The following is an 18631-nucleotide window of genomic DNA, read 5'->3' on the forward strand; positions in this document are numbered from 1 at the left end:
TGTCCACCTGGCACCCTCTGTCCGGGAGCCTGCCTCCCCCACCACCTGCAGAGGACGCTATAGTTCACTCTCCCAGGAAGGGTAAGGCCAGGAAGGAGGGCAGGGGGGCAGGGATTTGCTGTGGCCTCTGGATAACACCAGCCAAAGCAAATTAATCTGCTGGTGTCTGGTTTATAGCCCAGCCTTGTTAGTCTGGTCGGCATGAGTCAGACCGCAGGCCACAAGCACCTTTCAATAAACAGATAAACAAGTGTCTGAGCCAGCAAACCGCCCTCCCACACAGGCAGTCCTTACCTCTATCCTCTCCCCCGTCCACAGCCATCTGCTCCAGTAGCAGGCAGAACCCTAGCCCCCTGACAGGAGCCTCCGGTAGTGTGTCTCCTCAGCCCCAGAACACACCCTTCAAAGAAAGCGACCTTCACTGTCCTCTTGAAGCAGAGAACGTGGGTGCACGTGCACCCAAACACCCCCAGGGAGGAACAAATGGACATCAAGCCATTTCACCGCCTCCACCTGATGGTGGACAGATTCACACAAATGCTTCAAATGCAGCTTCAGCTTGAACACTGCCTGAAGCTTCATCTCAAAAACCACCCCCTAAAAACATAATCAGTGAGGAGTTATTGCTGAAGCCGGGTGATGGCTTATACTATACTGAAGTAGAAGGAATCTTTTTTTTAATAACAAAAGCTTTAATCCACCACTTAGGAATCTGGGTTTTTCCAGAGGGCAGCACCAGATTCTACCTTCCTTTGCTGGGGACAAACAGAACAGAGATTTGAACCTAAATTCCTGATGCCTCAGTGGGTGCTCTTCCTGAAGGGCCACTGAGACTCCCTGAAGGTCCTGACATCTGACCAAACTTTCATCCCACCACCATTCAGACCCTCGTCGTCTCTCACCTGGATTTCCAAAGCTGCCTCCCCTAGACTTCCTACTTCCTGCTGACTCTTCTTCAACCTACCTTTCCCAGAGCAGGCAGGGTAAGTCTCAAAAAGCTCATGGCATTACTCCTCTGCTCTCAAACCCTCCACAGCTCCCCACTGCTTCGGGAACAAAGCTGCATTCTGTCACTCAGCCATCAAAAGGCTTCCAAAAAGATCCACCTTCCCAGCCACACTTCTCCCCATGCTCTCCAGCGAGCCACTTCCTACACCCTAAAAACAGACAGCTTTCCCTGTTTTCTCTATTTCCTCTGGGATGTTTTTCTTTCATCTATACTCTTCATCTATACTTTTTCTATACTTCAAATCTCACCCATTCGAAGACCTTACCCACATGCACCAACACCAACACCAACAAGCCTTTCCTGACCCCACTGCTCCCAGCACCTGAAGGTGCTGCATGCCCGCACTCTGCTCCTGCCACGCTTGGTACCACGTTTATCATCTCCCAGCTCTGTTTATGTGACTCCTCCATATGTCTGTCTTCCCTTCCAAGTTAAGATGCTTGAGAGCAAGGAGTCTGTGCTATTCACCTGTCTCTCCTCCGAGTCCAGCAACCAGCATCCACTTTCTCACTGTTTCCTTCCCTAAGGCCCCTCTCTTTGTGGTCTGATACTCCAAGGTGAAGGCAGCTCTGCCATCAGGGGAACATGGCCATGCCTGGCCCTGGCATGAGCTAACTGATGAATGCAATTAAATTGCCCAAGCACTGATGGGAGAAGAAGATGGAACTTCCCCTAATGGATGATAAAACCAGGCATTTCTCCTCCTTCTATTATTTTACAATGCTAAGCAACAAGGGAAAAAAAACAGATCTGAATTGGCAAGTTTTCTCTATCAGCTAGAGTATTTGAGGGCCTCATGCAGCACTTTAGGCTGCAGCCAGCTACCTCCTACCAGCCTCCCAAGCTGCCTGGTGGGTAGCACGGGGCCCCAGAATTTTGGCAGGCTCTAGGTAAATACTAATTGAATTAATCAACATTTATTCTGTGTTCTGAACTTTCATTTCAATGTGTTAAACAGTTTAATTTTGAATCAATGCGGTAGCTTTCCTTTTGCATATTAAAAAAAATGTTTAAACTAGTAGGAGACCAAAGAACTTCCTTAAAGACAGGCTGTGTGCACTGGCAACAGCAGCTCAGCTCCTGCTTCCAACAGTGAAGGGGGTTCCCTCTGCAGGCCTGGCTGGAGGCTATTACTGGGGGATGAGCAATTCTTTCTTCACTGGAGAACTGAGAGCTGCGTGGAAGCCAGGTGAAGACACCATGTAGAGCCCACTGCTGCCAGAGAGCCTAGACTACAGGGAACAGCTCGGTCTGGGCTTTTCTGCGTTGAGCCTTGGGACGAGGCCAATAGAGCTTCCTCCACTGACTGAGCTGAGTCTACCTTCCTCTACTGGTCCCTTGGCAGGACCAGCAGTGAGGGCCTCTCCATCCTTCCGCATGACACCAAGCCTTGTTCAATGAGGATTTTGAGAACATTCTGTTGTGGGCTGAATTGGGGCCCCCTGTCTCAAATTCCAATATTGAAGTCCTAACCCCCAGTACCTCAAATGTGACTATATTTAGAAATAAGACCTTTAAAGAGGTAATTAACTTAAAATGAGGTCATCAGGATAAGCCCTAATCCAGTATGACTGGTGTCCTTATATGGACAAAGAGGGGAGACCATGTGAACACACAGGGATAGAGACCACCTACAAGCCAAAGAGAGAGGCCTCAGAAGAAACCAACCTTGCTGACACCTTGCACTTGGACTTCTAGCCTCCAGAATTGTAAGAAGATAAATTTCTATTGCTTAATCCATCCAGTCTCTGGTCTTTTGTTATGGCACCCCTAGCAAACTGACACATGCCCCATCTGATCTTGGACACACGCTGGGCAAACTGATCTGAAGAAGGCAGCCTCCTCCCCAGAGATGGGGGTCTCTGTTCTCATCCACAGGTGTTCCTCTTCCCTCTGAGGGAGACAGCCTTGCATCTCCAGGCCTAAAACAACATCCATATAAAGACAGTTCCTAATAGTCCTCTATTTATCTTTGTAAGTCAGCTCTGAGTCAAGTGATGCCTGGGGACCAAGACCATTTAGTGAGGTCAGACTTTGGCATGCTGTCAGGAGGAAACCCTAAGACCCTGTAGCCCTGACCAGCTGTCAGGCTGCATTCAAGGAGCACAAGCCCTGGGCCCAGCCCTCTTCTCTTCAAAGCAGTTCAACAACTCCAGCGTATGATGGGGGGAGGGGCAAAGTGGGTCCCCTAGCCTCAGCTCACCTGTCACAAGACACTTGCCACTCAGGTCTCTTCCCTCCCCCAAGAGCACTTAGGCCAGAGAGTGGTTCAGGGAATTTCCTAAGAAAAGTGATCCAGGAATCCCCCATCTGCACAGACTCACAGACCACAGCTAGAGGACTGCATTGCACAAGGTCTCCCCTCCCTGGAAGCCCACGAGGTCTTGTGTCCGGAAGTCTGTCCATCTGACCCCGGGGGAGTAGGAGCATCTGCATCAGCTCCTGGGGGCCTCTATCCCTCATCCTTACCTCTTTTCCACAAGGCAGGGCCATTACCCTCCCGTGGGAGATACCCAACAGTTCCTCAGACTCAAAGTGGAAGGTGGAGAGGCCTGTGTGATTCAACAGGGGCACAGAAGGGGAAGGCAGCACCGACATCAGCGGCCCCAGCCCAGCCCAATCTGGACCTTGAGCTTTTGTGACTTCTTCTTGTTTGTCCTGAAGAAGTTGAGGAGCAAGACGCAACAGAGAGAGTCCAGGCTTTGGAGTCACATGGACTTGGGTTTAAATCCCGGTTCCACTGCTTAGAGCTGGGTTCATTTCTGACCTTGGGTAACACAGATTAACCTCTCAGGTTACTGTGTAATAGACATATTACCACCTACTCCACACAGGGCAGGTCACAAGGTTATGAGAGGGGGCAGAACAAACCACCCAGCTCAGTGCCTGGCCCCTCTCTGAGAACATGTCCCTGCCACACTATTCCAGAAGATGGGGCTAGCCAAGACCTAGGCCTAATGTTAGGATCAGGAAAAAAAAAAATAATATGACACTGACTCCCTTTAAGAAGTTGCTGGTGGGGAGGGGAATAGCTCAGTGGTAGAGCGCATGCTTAGCATACACAAGCGGGTTCAATCCCTAGTACCTCCATTACGCAAAAAAAAAAAAAGAAAAAGTTGCCAAACCTCTTGCGGCCAGCCCGCACTGAGGGGACTCAGGAGGACAAACACAGTGCCTGTGCTCTGAGCTTTCCGTGTCTCCAGGAAGGCAGGGGCCACCGGGCCTTCGAGAGTGGAGAGTTTTCCGCTCACTCACATGCTCACTCATACAGACCCTTGGCACCTTCCTGAGCCATTCCACCAGTCCCACCAGACACCCAGCTTAAGGACAGTGAGCAGGTAAGTTTATGATGCTCGTGCGCCAGTGAGGAGCAGGCATCTGGCAGAGAAGTCACAGCTGGGGAGATGGAATTGGGAGACCCCAAAGATGGAGGCTAAGGCTGAGGCTAGGCTCCAGGGGTTGGGGAGAGGAAGGCCAAATCCCAACTACATCCATGGAGCAGGAGGTCCTCGGCCAAGGCACTGGCATGAGAGCCCTTAACTTAGCAGCAGCCTTGAGAGGAGACGGCCGAGTTGTCCTAGTGTCTCAAAGAGGCCCACAATGGCTCCCAGTGGACGTCACACTCTTACTGAACACCTAGAGCCAAACAGGCAAGCACTCCTTAGTCACTCGGGGAAGATTTTCATATGCGATGTGTGGCAATGATGCGACAAGATCATGTAGCCTGTAGGATCTGTCGCGTGAACACCATTCCTCACTCAACTGCCACCAGGTTTACTTAAAATTCTCTTTTTTGGTGGAGGGGTACAGCTCAGTGGTAGAGTGCATGCTTAGCATGCACGAGGACTTGGGTTCAATCCCCAGTACCTCCATTAAATAAATAAATAAATAAATAAATAAATAAATAAATAAATAAATAAATAAGCAAGCCTAATTACCTCCACCCCTCCGAAAAAACAAAATAAAAAAATTTTTTTAATTGTTTCAAATGTAAGTAGTCACGACACGTGAGGGCTGGACCTGTGACCCTAGAGCAGCCTTTAACAGTTTTCAAAGTACTCACGATTAGTACGCAGGACATGGAAGAAGAGCTTTGTCCCACGTGAACTCCCCTATTCACACGAGATTCCCAAGACACTGGAGCCCAGATGTACCCTCCGTTGCACCCCAGCCTCCCTACAGGGTCTTCTTGGGCTTTCTCTCTGGGCTGAGGGAAACCTCATTAGGAAGCCTGAAGGACCCCATGCCCATCCTTAAGCCAGAAGCAAGGTGTAGCTGCCAGGGCTAGACTGGGTCCCAAGCACCAGGAAGGAGGCCAAGCTAGACAGAGGAGCTTCCCTGCCCAGACCTGAGGAGCAGTGAGGACTGACTGGCTGGACAGGACACAGGATAAGCAAGAACCCCAGCTTCGGCAGGCAGCCACCACCCGCGCGCACCAGCTCAGACCCTGAACGTGACACTATGGACACCACAGTGACACCCAGGGCCCACTCCATGCCCCGGCACAGGCAGGCTCCCAGCAAACGCTTATAGGACTGTGTCAGCCCCTCCTCTTCCCACCCACAGCCCCACTTGGGTTACTGCCCAGGTTTCTCTCACATCCCTCACCCTACCCTTCCAAACCACCATCTTGCTTAACATCCCTTACAGCTGACACCCTGGGGTCCCCAACAGGTGAGGTGGGTTGTAAGGAACTTGTTACCAATGATAAAGTAGTGAAGTGGGAAGCCCCATAAAAAGACCAGCAGGACCCCTGGGCAGAGCCGCTGCTCTGCTCTTAGCACCTACCGGTTCCCTGGCTCAGAGCCTCTCTCTCACTCTTTGCCTCTAAAGCGGCTAACTTACAGCTAGAATTCTATTGGTTCCCTGAGCTAACTTCTGATTGGTTATTTCCTTCACTCCTGATTGGTTATTACTCTCACTTCTGATTGGTTATTACTCTCACTTCTGATTGGTCCACTTCCCTAACTTCTGATTGTTCCATTTGTAGTACTTTATTTGCATGGAGCTCACTTCTGATTGGCCCATTTCTACAAAGTTTGTTCCTGGTTGGTCAACTTCTGTTGTACCTTATTTGCATATGATGTTGCAAAATGTAAAACTGGCAGCCTATAAAAGGCCTGTGTAAAGCTACAGAGTCCAGAGCTTGAAGTGTTAACTCCTCTGGGTCTGCTGGCATAATAAACCTGAGTTCTCCAACTCTCCAAGTGCTGCTTGGTCTCTTGCGCAGGTCCAGGTCTCTGTCACAACTGAGCAGTAACACATTTTTCCCCAACAGTAGCTAAGACCAAAAATCAAAATTCTGTATAACTCAGAGAAGATTCTGCTTATCTTGTTCCACTCTAATATACTTCACTGAGTGGGAAAGAAAACAGAGTAATTTAGCCAGGAAATCAGCAATTGCCTATAGCACTCAGGAAGCAACAGTTTCTATGACACCATGGACAACTGGGCAACTTCCTACTATTTTAGAGATTTACTTCCTAAATACGTATGTGTGTATGTCTGTGTACGTATTTATTGCGGCTGGGAGTGCATCACAGTAACCTGGCCACATTCACCAGGTGCTTCTCATGGGCTAACATTGTCTGGCATGTGCAGACTGACCATCTTCTGACCTCAACACAGAAAGCTGATCTTCGTGGTAAACAAGCTCTGAACTATAATAGAAAAGAACAAATCTGACTCCATATTAGATCTGTTTCTTTGGCTTTAACCCTGCAACCTGCATTCTAGGCTTGTCTTGCTAGCTCTTCACCTTTTGCAAAAGAATGTTGCCTTTAGTCTGAAATATACAAGACAGCCTATTTTCAAGGCTCTGACCTTTAAGGATATTAATACTTTTGCACTTACATAAAGATAACAAGTCACAGAATGGAAAATAACATTTGTTTTGCTGGAGGATTACAGGGACACCATGATCTGACCCACCTGGACAGCTACAAGAACACAGAATTCCTACACCAAGAAGTTTGCAACAACAAACCACACCCCCTCCACTTTTTTAGTATAAAATGAGCCTGAATTTTGACTTTAATAGGATAGTTCTGAAGACATTAGTCTGCCATCCTCTTGGTCTTCCAGCTTTCCGAATAGAGTCACTATTTCTTGCCTCAACACCTTGTCTCCCGATTTACTGGCCTGTCGTGCGGTGAGGAGAACGAGTTTGGACTCGGTAACAGAACCACCTGGATGTGAATCATCTCAACGTGGCAGCAAGATGGAGTGGAAAGAACATGGGTTTGAGGATCAGGAAAATTGGGCATAAATCTTAGTTCAGTCACTCACCAGCTAGGGAACCTTGGGAAAGTCACTTTCCTGAGTCACTCTCCTCAGCTAAAGCCCCAGAAGGCCCCTGTGAGATGTGAGTGAACAGTCGACTCTGAGCTCAGTGCCTGGTGCATGGCATGTGTTTAATAAGTGATGATTTCTAATCCCTGGTTCCCCATCTAACCCCACTCATTCCTCCAGTTCTGGCCAAACCAAACCACTGGCTGTTTCCCACACGTGCCCCTTAACTTACCGTCGCCACCTTGCTTTGTGCATTGCTGGTCCCTGTGCTAGAAGTGTCCTCCTTCACCCCCATGGAAAGGGGTGTTTCTGGCCCAACAGTCCTTCAAGACTCACCTCAAATGCCCCCTCTTCAGCAAGCCAGGTGCCCCAACCTCTTCTTTCTCGGAACGTTTACTGAGTTTTCTCTGCCTATTTTGAGTAAGGGGTACATTCCTTAAATTCTATCCAGGCAGCGGACTTGTCTTACTCATTCTGTGTTCCTACCATAACAGTTCTCAGCACAGAGGATGGTAAAAAATCATATGGTGACTGACATAACAAATGAGACCACAAGTCTGTTGACTTCAGGACACTTAGGAACTATGCTCTCTCTCTGCTGCTAAGAGTTTTCCTAGGTCCAGTGGGCCAGTTCTGATTTGGCGGCTTCCCCTACCTCCCAGAGAGCCAGGCCTCTCTTCCTACCAGCCTTGCCAGGCTCCCCTCCCTGCCACCCTAGCAAGGACTTGCACACCCGTCAGGCATCCACGTTGCTTAACCACAGCACTCTCCATCCCTCCCCCCATCCACACACCCCACCCAAAACCTCAGCCTACTTGAATAAGGTTCTGCTGCCCACAGCCTTTCCCTGCCTCCTCTTGGGGCTGGAAGCTTGCTCTGCGGCCCAGGCTGCAGACAAACAGTCAGAATTCCTAGTGTCGTGCCCAGTGCCCTCCTGGATCACTCCCTCCTATACCCACTCCTTCCTGGATGGTGTGAGCTCAATGTTTCAGACCACATGGCCCTGGTCCTCTGGGTACCAGGACTCCATGTTCTCGAAATCTTCCAGGAATGGCCCATGAGTCTGTAAGAGCCTTCATTCCCCAGTCAGGGGGTTAGGCCAAGACAGGCATCAGCAGAGAACACACACAGTACAATCCCTCCTTTGGGATTCTAACCACTTCTTCAGAGCCCTTCCTCTCTCCCACTGCCTGTCCTGGGTGGAATTTCAGCCTATGACTTGCAATCGAGAAGCTTCTGCACAGCTTTGTGGCTGTCCTTCCCTAGCTTTCCACCCTCATCCCATCCTACATTTGCTGCAAGTCACCTCTCTGCTCAGAAGCCACCAATTGTTCCCCCAAATCCTATAGCACTTTTCATGAGACCTACAACCTTTCAGCAAAGCCTGCCTCCCCTGTGATTTCACCAACTCCTCTCCAGTCAGCACTGCCTGGATAATACCCTTTGTAGGTAGACTCCAACACATGCTCTAAAACAGTCGCCTGGCTCGAGTTATTTGGAATTTCTTACATCGTGTCACACTGAAATCTGCCCCTTCTTTAATCCTCGTGACCGTCACCACCGTGGCCCCTCAACCCTGCCCTCTGAGCAACGCAGAACATGCTCAATCCCTTGCCCACTTGAAAATCAGAATCACAGCCCTGGGTCTTCCATCTGTCCCGGGACCTTCCAAAGCTTACAGGGCAGGGACTCCAGCTGTGCAGCAGTAGGGGGCCGTACTCCACCTGCTCCCAAAGTGTTATGCCCAGAGTCTCACCTCCAGGGTGGGCCAGTCATGGCCACTGCAGAGAAAAGTGGGATGCCTACCTCCCACCCACCGGCCCAGGCCACGCCCCCTGCAAGCAGCGTCTAAAACCGGGATTTCTATTCATGTAGCCAGGCTACACCAAGTTCTGTGGGCTTTTCTACGTGGTTGGGTAGGAAACACACCAATTGATTTTTGGAGCCTCGGGTCAGGACTTTGGCCTCACCCCGCCACGTCCCATCAGGCTGGTTTAGGCTCTGAGCTCTCTGTTACCCTTGTCCTGTACACTGGTGACTGGCCACTTGAAATCAGCCTGTCCCCTCACCCTGCTGTGGACTTCTGCCTCTTGGACTTCGTGCTCCCCTCCACCATGGGGGTCCCACCTGGAGGCCCAGAGAATACTACCTGCCCCCTGAAATTTCAGAATAAGCCCTCTGGATGATGTAAATCACCCCTCTTGACAAAGTATATTTGCGAGGCTTCCTGAGAAGAAGATGATGATGATAATACCACTTACTATTTACGATGCGCCGGGCACTGTCACCAACATGTTATATACATCTTTGCATCTTTACAACAACCAAAGGAAATAGGCCTCTTACTGTTCCCATTTGACAGGCGAGGAACTTCAAGCCCAGAGAGGGAAAGATTTGCTCAAAGGAGCAACAGCAAGCCTGAGTAGAGCCAGGATTTAAACGAAGGGTTGTCTGAGCTGGCAGGGCCCTCAGAGACGAGGGAGGCCAAGTCCTCACGGTGGAGGAGCCCGTGCCTGCCATGCTGGAGTTGGGAGGGGCGGTGAGGAGTCAGTTTCCTTGTCTTAGAGGCAGGGCAACACCCCTGCAAGGGGTTTTGTGCAGCTCCACTGAGCTGCACAGCGAAAACCTAGATGGACATGCAGGGCGGTGGCTGTTGTTACCGGGAGAGCAGCATTGCATGGAAGAACCAGATGTCTTGGCCGGTCACAGGAAGAGCTTATGTAATAAAGCTTTTTCATGACATGTAGTCGAGGTCAGGTGTTTGAGCCAAGAACTATTCCTTTGCTTTGGTAAAATGTCGAATTAGAAGAATCCTCTTTTCCCACTCAAATTCAAGTTCTAACTTCTCCCCTCGCCCTCCTCCAATCCCATCTCCCCAGCCCCCGCTCCCCTTACCTGCCCCAGTGGCTTACTGAATCTGGAGTTTGAGACCCCACATCCCAGTACGCCAGGGACAGTCCTGTCCTCCCAGGATCCCATCCAATTCAGCATTGGTCCACCTCCTCTCACTTTCAGAAGTGTCCCAGTTTGGACAATAAATTAAATCGAATACTTTAGAACCTTAAAAAAACAAAACAAAAAAAAACCCCACTTTTCTTCTCTGGCACCTGTTTCCCTCCCATGAATGGAAATAACACTACCCGCCTCCTGAGACAAGCCCTTTGTAAAACCCACCAAAGCTGGAAGTTCCGCTCTCCCTCTGGAGGCAGCGTTCAGGGGCCAGTCTACACACCCCTCTGTTTCATCCATGAAGCAGCCCAGCTTCAAGCAACCTATTCATGAGAAAACCTCTTTGATTCAGGGGAAACACAGCTTTGTGTTGTGGGAAGGAAACAGTTGCCCGTGAAGACAGAGGAGCTGTCACGTGTGTATGCAAGGAACAAAGGTAACCCAATTTTACTCTTCCTAAGCTTAGCTCTGGCTCTGCCCGTCTGTTCCCTTAGTCCCTACAGCAGATCTCCTGGCTCCTACACAACTAACACTTTTTCTTTCTCTCTCTCTCTCTCTCACTCACACACACACATAGTGTCAGCCCAAGGAGTTCCTTCTGGCCAGGCTCTCTGGGCCTTCCTGCCAGAAGCAGGTTGGAGAGGTTTGCTAAGAAGACCTCTTGGGACACCCCAGTGCAGTCACAGCAGTGGCCCTCCTGGTCAGAGTGGTCCCTGCCCAGGCAAGAGGCCCCGCAACATCTGAGTGAGCCATTCCAACCATGCACACAAGTCACTGTGGATTTATGTCTTTGCCTGGGAGTCAGGGCAGGGATTCTGACTATGCCCACTAAACACGCCCCTGAGCAGGCAGAGCAACCCTGGGATTTGGGTTAACTCCTTCCCGGCGGGAAACAGATGTACCCAGAGCACAGCCTCTGGGAACGTCACAGCACCTGTAGTCGAGGGGTAGGTGGGGGCCATGACAGGCTCTATTCCCCACAGCCTCACCTGGGTGAACAACCTCTTCCCGGAGGTTTGCTAGTAGGCCTGCTAACCGTTTACCTCTGCGTAAGTTGTTCCTGAGACATGGACAACTCAGATCTCCAGTCTGCAATCTACAGCTGTCCCTGCTACTTTACCCCTGGGGGGCAAGCTCGAGCACATTTTGGTCTCAGTAAACACACATACACACACACTCAAAACAAGATGAGGTAGAAACCTGCCAGACCTAACTACATAGCTCATAAGAACCAAGAAGCTTGACAAGTTTTGACTCAAAGTTGAATCCCAGCATTTTTTGTGTCTTTGTCTTCGTCTTTGTCAATTACCACGTGCAGGCAATAATCAAAAGGTTTCACATTCTTTAATCCAGCTCTGCCTTAGCAAACCGAGGTAACCACTGCACCATGGCAAAGACAGGACTCATCCTGGGGGGCTGGAGGCTGAGAAGCTTGGCCAGGCAGAGAGGTGTGGAAGGGAAGGGTAAGGAGGGCAGGAGACCCAGCCTCAGGGCCACTGAGTCTCTTGGCAGATTCTGGACAAGGTCGCCCCTCCTCATCAGACAGCTGTGGCCCTCACTCAACCATGTAAATCTCTGACACTGGCCCTATGCACAGACCCCTGCTCAGAAAAGTTTCTCAGGGCTGACTGCCTTCCCCAGATAGGCATCTCCCACTACCCCAACTCCAATACTACACAGCCAACTTCTCATTACTGGTTGGATGTGTCCCGGAAGTTTGTCAGGGCGTGTTTGGGTCCTTGGAATACGTATTTCCATGGAACTGACAGATTAGTAATTGCAGTCTCAGAAAAAAAAAAAAAAAAAACATGTAATACACACGTACCCACACTAAGCACAAACAAGTGTAAGAGCGCTGAGACCATACGGGCACCCCTACTTCCCATCAGCCCACATCCCCAGAGGCCACAGGCCAGAAAGAAGGTCTCATGAGCCCTCACAGCCCCATTGGCTTTGGCTGCCAGCAGACACTTCCCCCTGAGTCTTTGACCTATAAGACTCCAGCCTTAGCTATTCTGCAGATGGAATTTGCCCCAAACCTTGTCTCTTTCTCATTTTTCACTGCCTAATGGAATCTCCATCTGGACCTTCCAGAAGTTCTTGTCTGGCCAAACCCACTGAGCTACAAAGAACAGAACCCAAGGCCAGAGGGCCAGAAGGCCTGGGTTCTGCCACCAGCAGCTGGGTGACCCTGGGTGGGTTTCTTTAGGCCTTGCCATCCTCATGGGTAAAAACAGAATGGGCCTGCAAGAAGCTACCCAAGGCTTGCTCCTGATTCCAAAAGGAATCAACACCCCCTCATTTCCCTTCCCCCTTCCAAGAGGTTTCTCCACGCCCTCATGCTGCTAACAATTGCTTCATTCTTCTCCCAGCAAACCAGCACAAAATGTCAGTGTCTAATTTGACTCTTTTCTCTCTCCCTCACGTCCCGTCAGTCACCAAATCCTGCAGGATTTCTTGGCAAGCTCATTCACCTCCCTTTCCTCCATCCATCCCTATAGCCATTGCCTTGATTTAGGTCCTAATCTATCTCAATGGGTTAGTCCAACAGCACATTCTTGTAAGAAGTTCCTCCCTGTCCCTCCAACCAGCCCTTCTCAGTCTTGAATCCTCCTGAAAGCACAGCTTTCACCTTGTCTCTTCTAGACTCCAAGACCTTCAAAGGCATCTGAATTACACGTACATTCTTTAACTTCAACTTTCAAGACCTTCCAGGAACTCTCCCCAGCCAGAGGCTCGAGTCTCACTCCTCCCAGGATCCCCCTCCCCACTCCACCCTATGACTCTAGCCACCTGTGGACCACTCATCAGGCTTGTCCTAGTCTTTCAGGTTCTGCTCTTGTTCCTTTCCTCATCTCCCCCCACCCCTCCAACTCCCTCCGTCCCACACCACCCCTGCCACATAAAACCACCCGCCCCTTTTCCCCTTTTACTGAGGCCGACACTGCAAAACCAGCTAGCTCAAGGCCATGTCTGCCACAGACTCTTCCTGGACATCTGTTAAGTATAGGGCTGAACATAGGGCTGATGCCGCCCCAGGGCAGCTCAGAGTCTGAAGGGGGTGTGGCCAGAGACATGCAAATAAAGCCTCTAAGTACCATAGCAGAGATCGATATTGGATGCTAGACAATTTAGAGAAGAGGAAAAATGACTTGGGGGTGAGGGGAGGAGAGGTGTTTCAAGACTTTGATCTGCATCCTGAAGGATTAATAAGAATTCATTCATCTTGCGGAGCAGACACAAAAGGGCTTCCCAGGAAGAGGAAATAGTGTATGCAAAGGCAGAGATGCACAAAGGATAGAAACTGCTAAGCTACTCCATTTGGGGAACAGTGGAGATGCAGCTGGTGAGTCAAATTATTGCCAGCCTCTGTGGAGCCTTGAATGCCAAACAAGGATACCATACATTATCCCTTCAGAGAGGCAAAGCCTATCCCATCTTGTCTACACCTTCCATCCACAGATGTGTTACAGAAGCCAAGATTACAATTCAGCATGGAACTCAGTGATTAAAAGCATCATGCACAGTGAACGCTCAGTTCTCAGTGTGCCTGAATGTGTACGTGACAGAGAGAGGAAATGAAAGTAAGAATTATCAAGGAGCACCAAATAGAAATCATACATTTCCCAAGAGAAAGCTCAGAGTTAGCAGCTCCCTGGAACTCACAAAGCCTTGAGGAATCTGGGTCTAAAAGTAAACAGACTGCTAGAAGACAGCATCTCCGAGAAGGTTGTTTACTGAGGGTGGGAGAGATAAGAATGTGAAGACGCCAAGACCTGGCTTTCAGAGTCTATAAGCCTACCTTCCTGAGACGAGCTGTAGATTCTGCAAAAACTGAGACACACAGGTGTCATCAAGTGTTGAAATCAAAGAATGATGCCAGGAAACATAAAGTGGAACTGCTCTGAGGAAGGAGGAAGCAGGAAAGATAGTGACTCAGGAGAACACAAAGCTGCCAAGAGTTTCAGCCTAGTTGTGCCCACACCAAGCGGTGATGGTGTCACATTTTTTTTTTCCCTCGAGTGTCACCTCTTGAATAAAGGTGTGCAGTCTGGGAACTTCATAAATGTTTAAATGCCTGAACGGCGGTATTCTTATTAGCTCTTCGTTCTCATATTTTACAAAAGGAGATCCACCAGAGGATTTTAAGCAGGAAAGGGTCACGAACAGATCTATATATCAGGAAGAAAATTTCTTGATGGCCGACTAAAAAACAACTTCCAAATATTACCGCAAATGTGACAGTCTCAAGGGCATGACATTCCTTGTCCAAAGCTCAATTCTTTCAGGATCGTTTCTTCCTCCTCACTTTTCAGCCTGGCACCCCAGTCCATAGATTCTCTCTAGTCTCATCCACCTGTCCCACTCTCTAGGGTCCAATACCCGCCCTCACCACTTCTATCTTAATTGATCGTGCAGGTCCTAATGAGCCTCTACACCCCCAGTGTCTTTTCCAGCTGGTCACTGCTTCCCGTAGCCCGGCCAGAGTCCACCCCACCAGTTCCCACCTGATTTTCATCAGAACCCAGGGGAAATTGGTTAAAAACATGCTAGACCTACTTAATTGGAGTAGTTTAAAAGCTCCCCAGGCGATTCTGAGGCACAGACAGATTTGCAAACTACTTTTCTTAATCCTCAAAGGGACTGTACCACTGAGGACTTGTAAGAAATGCAGAAGGTCAGGTCCCACACTTGACCTGGGAATCAGAATCTGCATTTGAACAAGATGCCCCAGGTGATTCTTAAGTTTGTTAAAGGTTGAGAAGCACCGCTCTACACTGTTGTCAGACCACTCATTCTACAAATATTTACTGGATTTTCTCCATCGGGCTAGGGGTTGAGAGGTTGGGAGGGTCAAGGGCCAAGGTTCCTGACTTTAAATTCACAGAACCATCAATCAATCTTCTGCTTAAAAACCATTACTGGTTCCCATGCTTTCAAAGTCCAGACTTCTCCCACCTGGCCTTCTTGGCCCGCTGGAGCCAGGTTTCTTCCTTCTCACCAGCTTTACTGTCTACCACTCGCCACAGGAGCCAAGCTGGGCCACTTGCCACTTCTCACAGCTACCCAGTGCTTGCCTGCCTACAAAGCTCTCATAGCCTAGGTCACGCTCTGCCCACCTCTGCCTGGAGAAACCCAGGAGAAGTCCTTTGAGGTCCATCACACACCCATCCGCTTCTTGAAGTTAACCCAGATTTTCCCTGCTCAGATGGAAGACAAATTCCCACAACTCTTTGCTCTTACCTCCTTTATAGCATTTATCTCATTCCACTTAGTCTTATTAAAGTCAGTGCACCTGCCGTAGCTACCCCAGTAGAGACCATATTTGTCTCTGCAATAGCAGTAAGCTAATAACTGGCACACCATCAAATCTCAAAGTAATAATAACAATAATGTATTAAATAAAATTATGGATGGGGGAGGGTATAGCTCAGTGGTAGGGTGTGTGCTTAGCATGCTCGAGGTCCTGAGTTCAATTGCCTGTACCTCCATTTAAAAAAAAATAAAATAAATAAATAAACCTAATTAGCTCCCTCCAGAAAAGCAAACAAAACAACAACCAAATGCAATCAGTAAAATCCCTTAAAAAAAGATGTTTAAAAAAAATTATGAAGGCACTAAGTGAAAAGTTTACCAAACTCCCCCATCTACCACTTCAAAGTCACTTAAATATTAATTTAAGCAGATTACATAAAATGGGCTGCCTCTCAAGCCCCAAAGAGAAATAATCTCCAAATCAAATCATATTTTGTGTTTTTCATATAGTACAAATAATAGACTGAATGTGCTGAAGATGAATTTTGTGTACAGCCAACTACCTTTCTGTAGTTGGGCATTTAACTTAACAGAATGCAACAAAAAATTTGGGAATACTTTAGATAATTAAGGAACTGGGAGAGGGAGGAGAGATGAAAAAGACAGGAAGTAAACCAAAACATGGAAAAAAGAGACTGAGCTATACCAAATATCCAGCTGCTCTAAAAGTAAAAATATAATACTCTGGATTTGTTTTTTAAGAGGATTAAATGCTGGCTAGAATGCCTGTTTTGATCTTAAAGTTTGGAAGTTCTGGTCTTTAAACATATCTTATTTGCATCTGAAAAACAACTGCAGGTCTGGAGTAGGGGGTATCAGGAGGGAGAGGGGCCCACGTTCAAATAGGACTATCCCCACCTTGCAGTCTACTGGGACGCAGTGACTTGAGATTTGGAAAGGCATGTTGCACTTCTGCAATTACGGTATTGAGCTGGTCTCAGCCAAGGCGTTGCAGCTGGACACGCGCTCTACCGAACACCGATTTGCTTGGGCAAATCGACCGTAAGCTTCCCGACCACCTTGGGCTCTCTGTCTCTTTAGACTACGCCGCTGCTCAAGCTGACTGAGCAGAGTTCTGACATACCACACATAACTGAGGTGAACGGCCACCATGCGCATCTCCAGAGCCATCCTGACACCTGTAGGAGCGCGGACTGTCCGTAGACCCCGGGCAGAACTGGGTGGAGACTTGGAGCAAATTTACAAGAGTTATACCCTCCTCCCAGTTTTCTGGCCAGAGAAGGGGAGGAGGTTCCGTCCCCGCGCCTGCGACACGCTCTGGGGCTGATATAGGAACTGTGCCCCTCCCCACGCCCCAAGCGGTTCTTGGAGCTGGGGGCTCTCGGTTCCCCAGGCAATGCCCCTGCGGGAGCTCCCAGTCCCGACCGCGCCGCAGACCTGGGGGCGTGGGGACCGCCCACTGACCTGGGTGCGGGGCTTCTCTCCGGGCAGCTCAGGTGTGCGGGCCTTTCCCGTGTCGCTCCCACCTCAGAACATGAGAGCCAAGAACCAAGCTGCAGGCCACTGACCCACCGACCAACTGACCGACCAACCAGCGAACCGACCGGCAGCGGCCGGGCCTGGAGCCCACGTGACGGGGGCGGGGACCCGCGGGAGACTCGTCCCGGAGCGCCGGTTCCCTCACCGCCCCACCTTCTTCCCGGGCCCGCCCCTCTGCCACGCCCCCTCCCTCTCAGGTTCAGTTGCGGCCCTCAGGGACCAGGCCGCGCAGGGTTCCAGTTCCCCAGGGACCCGCCTCGTCAACCCCGCCCCTTCGAACCTGCTAATCCCCGCCCCGTAGGCCGAGCTCGGCGTCCCCAAGCCCCGCCTATCTCGGGAAGCCCCGCCCTCCCAGAGCCCCGCCCCTCCCCTGTCACCACCCACTCCAGCACCCTTCTCGCCCCGGGGGAGACGCCGGGGGCTGTTCCCAGCTTCTCAGCCCCTAGGCTTCTCCGGCCCTTCAGCACCGCTCCCTGGCCGTAGGGAATGAGAGCAAGCAGACCGGGAACTTGTGTGTAGAATTGCGGAGAGAAGCTGTAGAAAAAACGTTTTAGAGCCCCCCAACACACAGACACACAGACACAGACACACACAGACACACACACACACGCGCGCAGAGCGCAGCAACCGTTTGGATGTGCGGACTTCCCGGGCCCCTGCGATCCTGTCCAAATGAGGTTGGCCTGAGCGCCCCCAGTTTGGGAGTCACCCTACGGTCTGGGCGCGCTTGAACCCGGCGACCTGGGGTGGAGGGCCCTCTAGTGGTCGGCTCCAATTAGAGGCAAGTGGAGTCCGTTCTTGTGAACAGATGAGGACAAGCAGCACTACCCTGTGCCCAGCACCGAGGCGGAGTTCAACAGGCCCAAGAAAAGCTTTGGCGAAGTCTGACCACATGGATTCTAGAACAGTCGCAAGACTGGGCCCGGGGACCTAGTCCAATGCCTTCCCCCAGCAAACGGCCTGAATCCCCTTTGGTTGTACTGCTAGGTTGTTACCCTGCCTAGGCCTCCAATAACTGGTTGCTCAGTTCAGCTGATTAAAATCCCTGTGGGCCTCAGATGGCATCAGCACCACGGACTCTGGCATAGTCCCCAGCTCTAGCAGGAGCCGCTACCACCCTAGCCTCAGTTTTTTCCTATGTTTCTTATAGGCTGGACTCTTGACAAACTCCACAAGACACATCTTTTTTCATATTACCCTGGTGGCCCGAAATTACCAGTGTGCCCAGAAGACTTGTACATGAGAACAAAACTTAAGCCACTTTAGCAAATATGAGACTGGTCACTGCAGGAACCCGGCCAGAGGCAGACCAAGGGCAAAGCCAGCAGAGGAAGGCTGGGGCCCACAAGAGTTGTGTTACAACAGGACACTCTAGTCCTCTTTCACTTCCTTAAAATAGCAGCACAGAGGCTTTTGAAGAGGAGGCTGCCACAGTTCACACGAGTTCATGGGTGTTTCCAAATCCCACGTTAACCCCCTAGAGGACCCACAGCCACCCCCCTATGCTAGTCTGTTCTTTAGAACTATACAATTACTTTTTTAAAAATCACTTTAACAGAAACGATA

At 50.1% G+C, this 18631-nt stretch overlaps 1 protein-coding gene across 18 annotated transcripts in view; it reads right to left on the reverse strand.

Moving 5' to 3' along the window:
- PPFIBP2 (PPFIA binding protein 2) overlaps nucleotides 1–18631 on the reverse strand; it is a 147796-nt gene that overhangs the window by 127573 nt on the left and 1592 nt on the right. For 2 of the 18 annotated variants that reach the window (XM_045524046.2, XM_045524043.2), the window contains exon 1: nucleotides 16991–17216. The exons of the other annotated variants lie outside the window; for them this stretch is intronic. The gene's annotated coding sequence lies outside the window, so the exon portion shown is untranslated. Of the gene's footprint in view, nucleotides 1–16990; nucleotides 17217–18631 lie in introns of those variants that run through there. 18 annotated transcript variants of the gene reach the window in all.

This window comes from Camelus bactrianus, chromosome 10 (assembly GCF_048773025.1).
Source record: "Camelus bactrianus isolate YW-2024 breed Bactrian camel chromosome 10, ASM4877302v1, whole genome shotgun sequence".
In the NCBI taxonomy this organism is placed as follows: domain Eukaryota; kingdom Metazoa; phylum Chordata; class Mammalia; order Artiodactyla; family Camelidae; genus Camelus; species Camelus bactrianus.